The sequence below is a fragment of the Hyperoodon ampullatus genome, assembly GCF_949752795.1.
Source record: "Hyperoodon ampullatus genome assembly, chromosome: 3".
Classification (NCBI taxonomy): Eukaryota; Metazoa; Chordata; class Mammalia; order Artiodactyla; family Ziphiidae; genus Hyperoodon; species Hyperoodon ampullatus.
The window spans coordinates 155,005,687-155,023,612 of record NC_136916.1 but is presented as its reverse complement, the minus strand read 5'-3'; positions in this window follow the sequence as shown (position 1 = coordinate 155,023,612).

Genomic DNA, 17,926 nt, shown 5'->3' with positions numbered 1-17,926 from the left:
CAAGTGTTGGAGGTGGGAATGTAAACTGAATCACCAACTTTGGGAAAGAGTTTGGCATTATCTGGAAATAGGAAGATCCACATACCCTGTGACTCAGCAATCTACTCCTAAGTGTGTACCCAAAGAAACTGATGGGCAAATACCTAAAGTTGCACTATTCATTAATTACACCAAATTGGAAACAGCTCAAATGTTCATCAACAGGAGAGCAAAGTCTTGGACAAGCTTGCCATTACCCTCTCTAATAAAAATTAATTAATTAATAATAGCTAATCTTTTTATGAGGTATGGTTGAATAATAGCTAATCATATTGGGCACTTACCATGTGCTAAATACTGTTCTAGGGTTTTAATATATAAATAATCATTAAAAATACTAATACAGAATTTACTCTGTGCCAGGTACTGTTCTAAATAGGTTTCATATATTTAGTTATTTTTTCTTCACACTTAGCCTATGAAGGAGTCCCTGTAAGCAGCTTTTGGCAGGAAAAAGCTCTTTGCAAGAAAGAGCTCTCTGCAGGAGGCACCCTTTTGTCTTGTCACTAACCTTAAGTCAGGCACCCCCATGCTCTACTCATCTCTGGCGCTAGCACACCTTTCAAATCTTCTAATCACGCAATACCTTGCCTAACTTGTCAGTTCTTTCCGTAGATCAAGGAAGTAGAAATGAAGAATAAGTAATTAACAGATGACCAGATCTCTTCCCCAGCTTCCCCTTCAGTAATCTCACGAATACACTGTGTGAACAAGATAGTATCTAAAGGGCTTCCCTGGTGGCGCAGTGGTTAAGAGTCCGCCTGCCGATGCGGGGGACACAGGTTCGTGCCCCGGTCGGGGAGGATCCCACGTGCCGCGGAGCGGCTGGGCCCGTGAGCCATGGCCGTTGAGCCTGCGCGTCCGGAGCCTGTGCTCTGCAACGGGAGAGGCCACAGCAGTGAGAGGCCCACGTACCGTAAAGAAAAAAAAAAAAAAAAAAAGATAGTATCTAAAGAAAGATTACCAGGAGTCGACAAGCCTGCGCACAAGCCTGCACACAGTGGGAGATGGCTATGAGTCCAATCCCCTATCTCAGTGATTAACTGAGATTACTTCCCCTTTTCCCTTTAAAAACTTTCATGGCTGAGCAGAATCTTCGGAGGTGGTTTTGTGGGACACTGAGTCCACCATTTCCACAGACTGCTGGCATTCTGATTAAAAGCACCTTTCCTTTCTACCAACATTTGTCTCTCTCTCTCGAGTATTGATTTTTCCAGCGGCGAGCAGCTGGACCTGATTCAGTAACAATGCAATTATTATCCTCATTTTTCAAATGAGGAAATTGAGGTCAAGAAGTTAACTAACTTGCTCAAGATCACACAACCGTTAGTGGTAAAGTTGGGAGTCTGCCTTCATGGAGTATAACTAGAAAAGGGTCTAAAGCAGAACCTTAAGAAAAACCAGCAGATAAGGAGTTAATGCGTAAAGAGAGGCTAAGGAATCTTTTTAAAAGACAAGGGGAGAGAGACAAAAGTCCCTTGTGGCTTCTATTTATCTCAGAGGAAGTGTGAGGAAACTAGGAGCAGAGATTTGTTTTAGTATCAGCTTTACTGAGATATAATTCCACATACCATAAAATTCACCTTCTCAAAGTGTACAATTCAGGGACTTCCCTGGTGGTCCAGTGGTAAAGAATCTGCCTTCCAATGCAGGGGACGCAGGTTCGATCCCTGGTCAGGCAACTAAGATCCCACGTGGCGTGGGGCAACTGAGCCCATGTGCCACAAACTACAGAGCCCAGGCGCTCTGGACCCCACGTGCCACAACTACAGAGAAGCCCTCGCCACAACAAAGAACCCACGTGCCGCAACAATAAAAATACATCCCACATGCCACAACTGAGACCTGACGCAGCCAAAAAATAAAAATATAAAAAATCTGCTAGCAAAATAAAGTAAGACTAATATAGCTATTTAAAAAGAAGTGTACAATTCAGTGGGCTTTATTATATTAACAGAGTTGTACAACCATCACCACTATCCAATGTTAGGACTTTTTTAAGACTCCAAAAAGAAACCTGTACCAGTAGCAGTCACTTCTCCTTCCCAGTCTCCCCTTCCTGTCCTCCCACCCTGGCTCTAAGCCCCCGGCAACCACTAATCTACATTCTATACGGATAGACCTATTCTGGACATTTCATATACGTAGAATCATATAATATCCAGTCTTTTGTGGCTGGCTTCTTTCATTTAGCATAATGTTTTCAAGATTCATGTATGATGTATCTATCACCTATGGGTACTTCATTCCTTCTTATTGCTGAAGAATATTCTATTGTATGAATATACGTAACACATTTTGTTTACCCACTCATCAGTTGATGGACTTTTGGGTTGTTTCCACATTTTGGCTATTATGAATAATGCTGCTATGAACACTGTGTACAAGTTTCAATGTGAACATATATTTTCACTTCTCTTGGGTATACACCTCGGAGTGGAATTTCTGGGTCATATGGTAACTCTATGTTTAGCATTTTGAGGAACTGCCAGACTGTATTCCAAAGCGACTGCATCATTTTACATTCCCACCAACAATGTATGAGAGTTTCAATTTCTCTACATCCTTTCTGGTACTTGCTGTCTGCGTTTTTTGATTATAGCCATCCTCATGGGTGTGGAGTGGTATCTTATTGTGGTTTGGAGCAAATTTATCTTTTTTTTTTTTTTACCACACTGCACGGCTTACAGGGTCTCAGTTCTCAGTTTCCTGACCAGGGACTGAACCCAGGCCACGGTGGTGAAAGCCCTGAATCCTAACCACTAGGCCACCAGGGAACTCCCTGGAGCAAATTTCTTGACTATAAGTTGAACTTCACCTTGAATATTCTCTTCCACCCTCAGCTTTCACCCAGCCTTTGCCAAGTCTCTCAGACTTGGGCTCCCGATGCCCTCAAAAAAAAAAAAATTCTCAGTCTACCCACTAGAACATTATTTTTCATATGGGCTGAGCCTGACCCTGACCCTGACCATTCAGACAGGTTTCCATTCTCATGTTGAAAGGAGCTAGATTCCTCCTCTCTCCATTTTTCTGGATTCTCCCAGGAATACTCTCACCTCACCTCTGGAGGCTTCTCTTTACTGCCCTGGGAGGAATTTAACTTGCTTTTGTCAGGAACAGCATTTAGGGTGGTTATTTTGTAAGGGGATATAAATTCTACCTGCCACACAAACTCTGACTTCTATTATTTAAACACTAAAATATTCTCAGCCCCTCATCTGAAGAAATAGCCCTATATTATTGCTGGTGTATAATTGGGTGATGGGTAGAAAGACTTCTTCTATTAGGAGCTTCTGTTGATGGGATTTTGACAGGTGGTCCCCAAGGGTATATGTGTGTCCGGTGAGTCAAGGAGAACCTTGGGATATGCGTGCAGCTAGTATATGGAGCCAGGAAGTCTCAGCCATCAGCTGGGTTCTGTCATCTTTTCTCTCCCAGTGATGAGAGAGCCAGAGACCCCACTTGCCCCTGGGACGGGGTCTGGGTAGAAAGTTAAAGGCAGGTGAATAGATCAAAGAGCAGACAGGCTGTTGCTGCTACCTCTGAGCCCTTTCCCATGCTGTTCCGTCTGCTCAAACAGCTCCCCGACTCCACTCCCCACCCAAACCTCTGACACTGTCCTCTGGGTCTCACCTACTAATGGCACATGATCTTGGAAGCATCCTCTGAAGCCCCAGGCTCTGCTAAGTGCCTCTCCTTTGTACTTCCAAAGCATCTGGGGCTTACCTCCAGACCACACTGTGACGAGGTTACCTCTTTATACCAGGGGTTGCAAACTCAAATGCCTACAGAGGCCAGAAAGATAAGAAAAATAAGTGAAGCAGGTCAGACATGATAATAATCCTAGCTTTTAAATGAAAACAAAAATTTCATCTATTTTTCTTAAATCACACCGTTCCCTTGATCTACCTTTTATTTTCTGTCAAGAGCATCATAGGTACACGAAGCATGTCACTTCCTTTACTAAAGAAAACAGTGCAGGGACTTCCCTGGTGATCCAGTGGTTAAGACTCCGTGCTCCAACTGCAGGGGGAACAGGTTCAATCCCTGGTCAGGGAACTAAGATCCTGAATGCACATGGTGCGGCCAAAAAAAAAAAAAAGAAAAGAAAACAGTGCACAACTGCAACCGTGAATGGCCACTGACCCCCTCAGACACAATAGGGAGTGGTGGGGACTATGGCCCACATTCCCACATTGGCAAACTGCCTCCTAGATGATTGCTGCCATGTGAGAATACTGGCCCAGTATTGCCATCTCTACTAGCTTTCCAAAGCTGGAAATACAGATTTTTATTAAAATTTCCCAATTTTTAAATGTCTGCAACTAATTCAAAAGTTTTGAAGCATGTGTGGACCAACAGAACACTTCTGAAGGCCAGATTCAGCCCACAAGCCTCAGATCTACTAACCCCCTGGTCTTTAGGACTCAGACTGTGCAGTATTTAACTCCAAGTCCCCACAGATTAGCACAGGGTCTGGTACAGAGAAAGCACTTGATACGTTTTTGAAGGAAAACACCTGATATTCATTTAGTACTCACTGGCCCAAGCACTTACGCACTTTATTATCTCATAGCATCCTCAACGCTTTATGAGGTAGGTAGACTTGCTAAAGTTTATAGAACTAGGAAGCAAGGGAGGCAGGACCCAAACTCAGGTCTGTCTGACTCCAAATTTTTAGAAAGGTACCCTCTTCCACTTGGGAGCCAGTATGGAACAGTGGTTAAGACCATATTTGGGGGATTTAAGTCACTTTGCAGATTTGTCACTTTCCATTTGTCGTCTTGGGCAACTTACATAACATCTCTAAGCCTCCATTTCCCAATCTGTAAAATGGGGATAAATAAGAGTTAACTACTCATAGGGCTGTTGTAAGAGTTAAATGAAATAAATAGATACAGAGGAGCTCATCAACACACAATAACTATTCTTATTGCCCCCGTATTTTCCCCCTTAGGGTTACTAAATCATAGCCATCCACGCCCACATCAGCTCCTTAGTACACAAACAGGCATATTTTAGTGGGATATCTTGTTACAAGACAAGAGAAAAAACAAGGAAGTAATATAAGGAGTCACTTCCGGTATCAAATGGCTGCCTTCTGAGTCACTTGATAGGAATGAAAACGATCAAAATAAATGACAGTGCTCAGGGCAAGGGGCAAATTGTCCCCATGCCAGGCTGTTCAGTAGCAAAAGGAACAGTTATCTTGGGTCTAAAGCTTCATCCCCACTGGAGCCTTGTGTTTCAAATCCCCTTGAGGTTAGAGCCAACTTTCAAAAAGAATAATTAAATCTGGAAAGAAATAGGGTCAGCAAGTCTCGCAGTGCTTTCAATCAGGAAGTCTCAGAGCTGGAGGAGGGAAGTAGCTGCCAGCGAAGCTGCTTTCCTCCATATCAACCCAAAGAACTGCTCATTCCCAGGAAGAAGACATAGGAGCCCATCTCACCACATACAAGTTGACCTTAACTTTGTCATCTACAGTCAAAAAATTGGTTCCATTCATAAATTGATGCATCTCAGAACACTTTTGACTTACTTAATAAAAAAACTACAGTTACATTTAGTCATCATATAAAAACAGAGATTGTATTCATGACAACAAAGAAATGAAATACCTAAGAATCGATATCCTGAGAGATGTGTACAATCTATGTAAAGAAAACTTCAATATGTTATTGGAAGAGATGAAAGACGATTTTAATACATCAAAGTCTAAACAGTGTTCCTGAGATATAAAATTGTAAAGATATCAGCTCTCAAAGTTAATTTATGGTCAACTCAATGACAATCAATATTCCTACAGACTTTTTAAAAAGAACTCAACAAAATAATTCTAAATTTCATTTGGAAAAAAAATGAATGGAGGGATGGCATATTTTATTCACGTATTTATTCATTTTATTAATTTTGCATTTTGACTTCGCTTTTACAGCTTTATTGAGATATATTTCACATTTCAAAAAATTCACCTTTTCAAAGTGTACAGATCAGTGGTTTTTAGTATATTCATAGAGTTGTGTCAACATCAGCACTCTATAATTTTTTTTTTGTTTTTCTTTCTTTTTTTTTTTGGCCTGGGCCCTTGGCATTGAAAGCACAGAGTCCTAACCACTAGACCACCAGGGATTTCCCTATAATTTTTCAATATTCAAAAAAAAAAGCCCTGTACCCATTAGCTATCACTCACCTTTCCCATCCCACATTTCCACACAAGTCAGCCCCAGGTAACTATTAATCTACTTTTGTCTCTATGCATTTGTCTATTCTGGAAATTTTATGTAAATAGAATTATACAATATCTGGCCTTTTGTGACTCCTTTCTTTCACTTAGCACAATGTTTTCAAGGCTTCTGTAGTAAAGGATTTAACCTTGCCCAAACAGAGATCTGGCCTTTGTCCTCAGCTTTGGGGAGGCAATCTCTAAGCTCTTGAAATGTCATGCCTAATACGAGTGACTTTATTTTCCTGGTAGCCTTGAGTCACCAGATAGTCTAATAATACGATTTAGGGGGGAAGCTGGTCACATCAAATAGTCTTACAGTGGGGGCTGGCCAGAAAGACCAACAATGTGATTTAGCATGGGGGCTTTAGGTCACACAGTATCAGTAAATATCTGGAGGGGCTGGAGACTGAGATCAGCCACACAGGCAGTCAATCACCTCTACATGATGGAGGCTCAATAAAGACTCTGGACACCAAGGCTCAGGTATGCTTCCCTGCTTATTGTCACACATTGATGCCAGGAGAGAAATGCTGTTGGGTTACACAGGGAGAAGACAACTGGATTCTCCATGCTTGGAATCCTCCTGGACTCTGCCCTATACACCTTCCCTTAGCTACTTTTTATCTAGATCCTTTTCCTGTAATAAACCATAAAATGAATATAACACCTTTCAGTAAATTCTATGTGTCCTTCTAATGAATTATCAAAACTGAGAGTGGCTTTAGGCATCCCCAACTTTGCTGTTGGTGTTAGAAGTGAAGGTAATCTCTTACTGACTGCTCCCTCTAACTTTGCAAGTTGGCTAAACTCACTCAAGGTTTGTTCATATTTTAGCATGTATCAGTATTACACTACTTTTTACTGCCAAATAATATTCCATTATATGGATATTTCACATTTTGTTTATCCTTTCATCAGTTGATGGACATTTGTATTGTTTGTACTTTTTGGTTTTTATGAATAATGCTGCTATGAACATTTGTGCGCAAGTTTTTGTATGGATGTATGTTTTCAATTCTCTTAGGTATATACCTAGAAGTAGAATTGCTGGGTCATATGGTAACTCTATGTTTAATTTTTTGAGGAACTGCCAAACTGTTTTCCAAGGTGGCTGCACAATTTTCTAATACCAACAGCGATGTATGAAGGTTCCAATTTCTCCATATCCACATCAATAACTGTTATTGTCTGTCTTTTTCATTTTACTCATCCTAATGAGAATGAATTGGTATCTCTTTGTAGTTTTGATTGGCATTTCCCTGATTCCTAATGATATTGAACAAATTTTCATTTGATTATTGGCCATTCACATATTTACTTTGAAGAAATGTCTACTTAAATCCTTTGCCCATTCTTTTAATTGGGTTATTTGTCTTTTTGTTGTTGACTTGTAAGAGTTCCTCTGACTACAAGTTCCTTATCAGATATATGATTTGCAAATATTTTCTCCCATTCTGTAGGTTGTCTTTTTACTTTCATGATGGTGTCCTTTGAAGCATAAAAGTTTTTAATTTTCATGAAGCCCAATTTGTCTATTATTTTCTTTTGTTGTTCAGGTTTATCGGCTGATAGTAGACTACATTATAGAATTTTTACTAATTTTCTTAGGAGTATTAATGACAATGTGGTTACAAAGAGAATGCCCTTATTTTTAGGAGATGCATGCTGAAGGGTTTGGGAATGAAATGTGTGCCACTATATGACAATGACATTTTATGGATTCCAGGCCAGTTGTCCTGTAAAATGTCTCATATTCTGGATTTTTCTGATTGTTTCCTCGTGCTATTTAACCAATTCCTCTATCTCCTGAATTTCTTGTGAGGTCAAAGTTAGGTCTAGCTTGATCAGGTAATTTAGGAACATCCTGTCAGAAGCACCTAATATCAAATTGTCCCTTGATCCAGATTTCTCCACTATAAAGGTACTTTTTTTTCTTTTGCAGTTAATAAGTAATCTGTGAGTCTAGACTTTTAAACTGTGCTTCAGTACAAATCAGTACTTTGATTTAAAAAATTTTTTTAAGATTGTGAAGGCATATGAAAGGCTTCTAAAAAGGTAGGACAGTGCTACTTTTCACCAGGGAATGAATATAAATAAATAAAGCAGCAATAACTAAAGCATAATGGCATCAGAGCATAAAATACTGGCATTGCAATAAATAAAAACATGCATCATACAGGAGAACAGAATGTTAGTTCGAAGGTACCCTAGAAATAAAATTGAGTTTAACTTCCTCACTTTACAAATGCAAAATCTGAAGCTCAAGAAGCTTAATAAATGTTGTTAATGCCAATTAAATTAAGTCCAGAAAATAATAATAATTTTTTGAGTACTTACTCTATCCTGGACATTATTCCAGCACTTTATGTGATTAAATTAATTAATGAGTTCATTTAATTATCCCAACAGCTTTATGAGAATAGATTATAATTACTTTCCCCATTTTTTTGGCCAGCAAGAAATTTAGACAGAAGTTAAGTGACTTGCCCTAATTCCCTAGTAAATTAGGGAGCTGGGATGGGAACCCAGGAAAGCTGACTCCAGAATCTGTGTGTTTAAGAGCTCCACGCTTCTACCTCACAAGTTATGTCACTGTGGCTATGGGGCCACAGCTAGTTAGGAATCCAATTAGGTCCTCTGAGGATGAATTCCTCCCTCTATCTGGAATACCAAGAGTGGAGTCAGTTGATTGTTCCTCGTAATCTGGAGCATCACCAATTCTAGCCTACACTGGGCAGTCTATTATGAGCAGGCAGCTGCTACTTACCTGTGATAATAAGGGAAGAATGCTACAAGGATGATCCAGCACAGCTGAACACAAGCCCCCTCCCCACAAAACTGAATAAAGTACTTGGCCTTGGGGTATAATATCGTGTTATTTTTTTCAGTAGATTTGCCTTCTTAATTATGTTCTGCTAACATTGCTATTAAAGTCAGTTGCTATTCTCTATACACCCCATGGACAGCAAGGGACCTCACATGGTAGAAATGCTTCACATGGATATGCCTCTATGAAAAATGAGACTGGATTGTAAAAGCTCTTCTCCACCCCTTTCTTTCAATCCTACATCCCAGATCTTGGTCTATATCTTACTGATCTCCCATGTTAATTATTTTAACCTTTTCCTCAGCGGGCTCCTTTGTCTCTCATCGCCATAGAAACCCATTCTGCCTTAAGAATTGTCTTCCTTGTCAGTTTCTTTGACCCAGGCCCTCTGTTTATGTCCTCCTTCAGCTCCAAGTCACCTGCTGAATTAAATCTAAGCTTCTTGATCTTGGCTTTGAGACCTTCTCTAATTTGCCCCTCTTTTATTCTCTTTTTAGAAATAATACATTCCTGGAGCAGAGGTTAAAGCAGATCACTGTCAGCCAAAATATTAACAGAAATAACTAATATATTTACACAGTACTTTAGATTTGAGTAAAACATATTCACCATTACCTCAATTAAGTCTCACAATCACTCTGTGATATATACATAAAGCAGGTAACAAGATCAGCATTTTAAGTTTGATAAAATTGGGGGCAAAAGAAGTTAAGTGTCTTGACCATGATAACACAGCTTAGCAGTGAAGCTATAGCTTGAATTTATATCTTCAGACTCCCAGGTCATGCTTGGTACATCATACAATACAATCAATAATCCTGCATTTACCAAAATATTTTTTGTCTTTTGGCTTATATCCTGTGGCAGGCAGAATTCTAAGATCTCTCCCATGATCCTCTCCCCACACCCAGCTCTGTGTACATGCCCTGGGACTGTGAATATGATGAGATATCAGTCCCCTGATTGTGTTATGTTTATATGGCAAAGTTGATTCTAAAAAAAGGAGATTATCTGGGTGAGCCTGACCTAATCTATGAGTCCTGCAAAAGCAAAGACTTTTCTCTGGCTGATAGCAGAGGAGAAAGTCAGAGAGATGTGCTCCATCTGGACTGGAAGAAAGCAAACAGCCATGATGTTAACTAACCACAGGGGTCACGTGGGAAGGACCTGAGAGTGGCGTGTAGGAGGTGAGAGTGATCCTCACCAATAGCACACAACAAAACAGGGAACTCAGTCTTACAACTGCAACAACTAGAACGAGCCTGGAAATGGATTTTTCACCAGAGCCTCAGCCTGATGAGAATTCAGTCCAGTCAACATTTGATTTCAGCTTTATGATATCCTCAGCAGAGTGTTCATTCATGCTGTGCCAGTCTTCTGACCTACAGAAATGTGAGTTCATAAATGGGTGTTGTTTCAAGCCACTAAGTTTGTGATAATTTGTTTTACAGCAATAGTAAACAAATACATCTAATATTCCCTTACTCTTCTTAAAAAAAAACAAAAACACGTTTTCTGAAACCACTTCTATGGGCCTAGGAACCCAACGTGTGCTCTGAATCACAGCAAGTGTAGAGTAAACGTTGCTGATGCAGAATGAGGCTAAGTAGGCCCTTCTAACAGTATGGTAATAAGAATTGGACCAGACATTTTAAAATTTTTACTTTTTTTAAGTGTCATACAGTAAAACTGACTTTTTGGGTGTACACTTCTATGAATTTTAGCACATGTATAGTTGCATGTAACCACCATCACAGTCAGGATACAGAACAATTCCATCACCCCCCAAAATTGCCTTGTAGAGGGCCACATCTTTCCCCTACCCCTCATCCCTGGCAACCACTGATCTGTTCCCTGTCACTATAGTTTTATCTTTTCAAGAATGTCATAAATAAAATCACATAACATGTAATCTTTTGAGACTGGCTTATTTCACTCATCATGATGCCTTTGAGATTCATTTAAGTTGTTGTATGTATCAATAGTCCCTAAAATGGCATATTTTAAAACCTCTTTATGTAGAAGTTTAAAAACTAGAGAAAAGTACCAACAATCAAAGGATGTTGACACTAGAAGGGATGTTTGATATTACCTGAGCCTATGCTGTCCTTTTACAGATGAGGAATCTGAAATCCAGTGAGGGTTGAGGACTTCCCAAAATTGTATGGCCACAAGTGAATGGTGTGAGAGATTCAATCTCCCTTGCAGTCACATAACCCATCAAAATCTATAAAGTGTGGTAAATGTTAAGACTGGGGGAAGTTCAACAGAGAAATTAAAACCTTTACAGGCAAGCAAAAGCTAAGAGAATTCAGCACCACCAAACCAGCTTTACAACAAATGCTAAAGGAACTTCTCTAGGCAGGAAACACAAGAGAAGGAAAAGCACTACAATAACAAACCCAAAACAATTAAGAAAATGGTAATAGGAACATACATATCGATAACTACCTTAAATGTAAATGGATTCAATGCTCCAACTAAAAGACATAGACTGGCAGAATGGATACAAAGACAAGACCCATATATATGCTGTCTACAAGAGACCCACTTCAGACCTAGGGACACATACAGACTGAAAGTGAGGGGATGGAAAAAGATATTCCATGCAAATGGAAATCAGAAGAAAGCTGGAGTAGCAATACTCATATCAGACAAAATAGACTTTAAAATAAAGACTATTACAAGAGACAAAGAAGGACACTACATAATGATCAAGGGATCCATCCAAGAAGAAGATATAACAATTGTAAATATTTATGCACCCAACATAGGAGCACCTCAATACATAAGGCAAATACTAACAGCCATAAAAGGGAAAATTGACAGTAACACAATTATAGTTGGGGACTTTAACACCTAACTTTCACCAATGGACAGATCATCCAAAATGAAAATAAATAAGGAAACACAAGCTTTAAATGATACACTAAACAAGATGGACTTAATTGATATTTATAGGACATTCCATCCAAAAACAACAGAATACACTTTCTACTCAAGTGCTCATGGAACATTCTCCAGGATAGATCATATCTTGGGTCACAAATCAAGCCTTGGTAAATTTAAGAAAATTGAAATCATATCAAGTATCTTTTCTGACCACAACACTATGACACTAGATATCAGTTACAGGAAAAAATCTTTAAAAAATACAAACACATGGAGGCTAAACAATACACTACTTAATAACCAAGAGATCATTGAAGAAATAAAAGAGGAAATCAAAAAATACCTAGAAACAAATGACAATGAAAACATGACGACGCAAAACCTATGGGATGCAGCAAAAGCAGTTCTAAGAGGGAAGTTTATAGCAATACAATCCTACCTCAAGAAACAAGAAACATCTCAAATAAACAACCTAAACTTACACCTAAAGCAATTAGAGAAAAAAGAACAAAAAAACCCAAAGTTAGCAGAAGGAAAGAAATCATAAAGATCAGATAAGAAATAAATGAAATAGAAATGAGGGAAACAATAGCAAAGATCAGGCTTCCCTGGTGGTGTAGTGGTTGAGAGTCTGCCTGCCAATGCAGGGGACATGGGTTTGTGCCCTGGTCCGGGAAGATCCCACAGGCCGCGGAGTGGCTGGGCCCGTGAGCCATGGCCGCTGAGCCTGCACATCTGGAGCCTGCACGTCTGGAGCCTGTGCTCCGCAACAGGAGAGGCCACAACAGTGAGAGGGCTGCGTACCAAACAAAAAAAAAAAAAAAAAAAAAAAAAAAAAAATAGCAAAGATCAATGAAACTAAAAGCTGGTTCTCTGAGAAGATAAACAAAATTGATAAACCACTAGCCAGCCTCATCAAGAAAAAAAGGGAGAAGACTCAAATCAATAGAATTAGAAATGAAAAAGGAGAAGTAATAACTGACACTGCAGAAATACAAAGGATCATGAGAGATTATCACAAGCAATTCTATGCCAGTAAAATGGACAACCTGCAAGAAATGGACAACTTCTTAGAAAAGCACAACCTTCTGAGACTGAACCAGGAAGAAATAGAAAATATAAGCAGACCAATTGCAAGCACTGAAATTGAGACTGTGATAAAAAATCTTCCAATAAACAAAAGCCCGGGACCAGATGGCTTCACAGGCGAATTCTATCAAACATTTAGAGAAGAGCTAACACCTATCCTTCTCAAACACCTCCAAAATATAGCAGAGGGAGGAACACTCCCAAACTCATTCTACGAGGCCACCATCACTGTGATACCAAAACCAGACAAAGATGTCACAAGAAAAGAAAACTACAGGCCAAAACATTGATGAACATAGATGCAGAAGTCCTCAAACAAAATACTAGCAAACAGAATCCCACAGCACATTAAAAGGATCATACACCATGATCAAGTGGGGTTTATCCCAGGAATGCAAGGATTCTTCAATATACGCAAATCAATCAACGTGATACACCATATTAACAAATTGAAGGAGAAAAACCATATGATCATCTCAATAGATGCAGAAAAAGCTTTCGACAAAATTCAACACCCATTTATGATAAAAACCCTCCAGAAAGTAGGCATAGAGGGAAATTACCTCAACATAATAAAAGCCATATATGACAAACCCACAGCCAACATCATTCTAAATGGTGAAAAACTGAAACCATTTCCATTAAGATCAGAACAAGATAAGGTTGTCCACTCTCACCACTATTATTCAACATAGTTTTGGAAGTTATAGCCACAGCAATCAGAGAAGAAAAAGAAATTAAAGGAATCCAAATTGGAAAAGAAGAAGTAAAGCTGTCACTGTTTGCAGATGACATGATACTATACATAGAGAATCCTAAAGATGCTACCGAAAAACTACTAGAGCTAATCAATGAATTTGGTAAAGTAGCAGGATACAAAATTAATGCACAGAAATCTCTGGCATTCCTGTACACTAATGATGAAAAATCTGAAAATGAAATCAAGAAAACACTCCCATTTACCATTGCAACAAAAAGAATAAAATATCTAGGAATAAACCTACCTAAGGAGACAAAAGACCTGTATGCAGAAAATTATAAGACACTGATGAAAGAAATTAAAGATGATATAAATAGATGGAGAGATATACCATGCTCCTGGATTGGAAGAATCAATATTGTGAAAATGACTCTACTACCCAAAGCAATCTACAGATTCAATGCAATCCCTATCAAACTACCACTGGCATTTTTCACAGAAGTAGAACAAAAAATTTCAAAATTTGTTTGGAAAAACAAAAGACCCCGAATAGCCAAAGCAATCTTGAGAACGAAAAACGGAGCTGGAGGAATCAGGCTGCCTGACTTCAGACTATACTACAAAGCTACAGTAATTAAGACAGTGTGGTACTGGCATAAAAACAGAAAGATAGATCAGTGGATCAGGATAGAAAGCCCAGAGATAAACCCACGCACATATGGCCAACTTATCTTTGATAAAGGAGGCAGGAATGTACAGTGGAGAAAGGACAGCCTCTTCAATAAGTGGTGCTGGGAAAACTGGACAGGGACATGTAAAAGTATGAGATTAGATCATTCCCTAACACCATACACAAAAATAAGCTCAAAATGGATTAAAGACCTAAATGTAAGGCCAGAAACTATCAAACTCTTAGAGGAAAACATAGGTAGAACACTCTATGACATAAATCACAGCAAGATCCTTTTGGACCCACCTCCTAGAGAAATGGAACTAAAAACAAAGATAAACAAATGGGACCTAATGAAACTTCAAAGCTTTTGCACAGCAAAGGAAACCATAAACAAGACCAAAAGACAACCCTCAGAATGGGAGAAAATATTTGCAAATGAAGCAACTGACAAAGGATTAATCTCCAAAATTTATAAACAGCTCATGCAGCTCAATAGCAAAAAAACAAACAACCCAATCCAAAAATGGGCAGAAGACTTAAATAGGCATTTCTCCAAAGAAGATATACAGACTGCCAACAAACACATGAAAGAATGCTCAACATCATTAATCATTAGAGAAATGCAAATCAAAACTACAATGAGATATCATCTCACACCAGTCAGAATGGCCATCATCAAGAAATCTAGAAACAATAAATGCTGGAGAGGGTGTGGAGAAAAGGGAACACTCTTGCACTGCTGGTGGGAATGTGAATTGGTACAGCCACTATGGAGAACAGTATGGAGGTTCCTTAAAAAACTAAAAATAGAACTACCATATGACCCAGCAATCCCACTACTAGGCATATACCCTGAGAAAACCATAATTCAAAAAGAGACATGTACCAAAATGTTCATTGCAGCTCTATTCACAATAGCCCGGAGCTGGAAACAACCTAAGTGTCCATCATCGGATGAATGGATAAAGAAGATGTGGCACATATATACAATGGAATATTACTCAGCCATAAAAAGAAACGAAACTGAGCTATTTGTAATGAGGTGGATAGACCTAGAGTCTGTCATACAGAGTGAAGTAAGTCAGAAAGAGAAAGACAAATACCGTATGCTAACACATATATATGGAATTTAAAAAAAAAATGTCATGAAGAACCTAGGGGTAAAACGGGAATAAAGACACAGACCTACTTGAGAATGGACTTGAGGATATGGGGAAGGGGAAGGGTAAGCTGTGACAAAGCGAGAGAGAGACATGGACATATATACACTACCAAACGTAAGGTAGATAGATAGTGGGAAGCAGCCGCAGAGCACAGGGAGATCAGCTCGGTGCTTTGTGACCGCCTGGAGGGGTGGGATGGGGAGGGTGGGAGGGAGGGAGATGCATGAGGGAGGGGATGTGGGAACAGATGTATATGTATGACTGATTCACTTTGTTATAAAGCAGAAACTAATAAAAAAATAAAAATAAAAAAAATAAAAAAAAAAAAATAAAAAAAAAAAAATTAAAGGAATCCAAATCAGAAAAGAAGAAGTAAAGCTGTCACTGTTTTCAGATGACATGATATTATACATAGAGAATCCTAAAGATGCTACCAGGAAACTACTAGAGCTAATCAACGAATTTGGTAAAGTAGCAGGATACAAAATTAATGCACAGAAATCTCTTGCATTCCTATACACTAATGACGAAAAATCTGAAAGAGAAATTAAGGAAACACTCCCATTTACCACTGCAACAGAAAGAATAAAATACCTAGGAATAAACCTACCTGAGGAGACAAAAGACCTATATGCAGAAAACTATAAGACACTGATGAAAGAAATTAAAGATGATACGAACAGATGGAGGGGTATATCATGTTCTTGGATTGGAAGAATCAACACTGTGAAAATGACTATACTACCCAAAGCAATCTACAGATTCAGTGCAATCCCTATCAAACTACCTATGGCATTTTTCACAGAACTACAACAAAATATTTCACAATTTGTGGAATATTGGAAACACAAAAGACCCTGAATAGCCAAAGCAATCTTGAGAAAGAAAAACATAGCTGGAGAAATCAGGCTCCCAGACTTCAGACTATACTACAAAGCTACAATAATCAAGATAGTATGGTACTGGCACAAAAACAGAAATATAGATCAATGGAACAGGATAGAAAGCCCAGAGATAAACCCACACACATATGGTCACCTTATTTTTGATAAACAAGGCAAGAATATACAATGGAGAAAAGACAGCCTCTTCAATAAGTGGTGCTGGGAAAACTGGACTGCTACATGTACAAGAATGAAATTAGAACACTCCCTAACACCATACACAAAAATAAACTCAAAATGGATTAAAGACCTAAATGTAAGGCCAGACACTATCAAACTCTTAGAGGAAAACATAGGCAGAACACTCTGTGACATAAATCACAGCAAGATCCTTTTGACCCACCTCCTAGAGAAATGGAAATAAAAACAAAGATAAACAAATGGAACCTAATGAAACTTCAAAGCTTTTGCACAGCAAAGAAAACCATAAACAAGATGAAAAGACAACCCTCAGAATGGGAGAAAATATTTGCAAATGAAGCAACTGACAAAGGATTAATCTCCTAAATATACAAGCATCTCATGCAGCTCCATATCAAAAAAACAAACAACCCAATCCAAAAATGGGCAGAAGACCTAAATAGACATTTCTCCAAAGAAGATATACAGATTGCCAACAAACACATGAAAGAATGCTCAACATCACTAATCATTAGAGAAATGCAAATCAAAACTACAATGAGGTATCACCTCATACCAGTCAGAATGACCATCATCAAAAAATCTACAAACAATAAATGCTAGAGAGGGTGTGGAGAAAAGAGAACCCTCTTGCACTGTTCGTGGGTATGTAAATTGATACAGCCACTATGGAAAACAACATGGAGTTCCTTAAAAAACTAAAAATAGAACTACCATATGACACAGCAATCCCACTACTGGGCATATACACTGAGAGAACCATAATTCAAAACGAGTCATGTACCACAATATTCATTGCAACTCTATTTACAATAGCCAAGACATGGAAGCAACCTAAGTGTCCATCAACAGATGAGTGGATAAAGAAGATGTGGGACATATATACAATGGAATATTACTCAGCCATAAAAAGAAATGAAATTGAGTTATTTGTAGTGAGGTGGATGGACCTAGAGTCTGTCATACAGAGTGAAGTAAGTCAGAAAGAGAAAAACAAATATTGTATGCTAACACATATATATAGAATCTAAAAAAAATGGTTCTGAATAACCTAGGGGCAGGACAGGAATAAAGACACAGATGTAGAGAATGGACTTGAGGACACGGAGAGGGGGAAGGGTAAGCTGGGACGAAGTTAGAGAGTGGCATGGACTTATAAATACTACCAAATGTAAAATAGATAGCTAGTGGGAAGCAGCCGCATAGCACAGGGAGATCAGCTCCACAGGGAG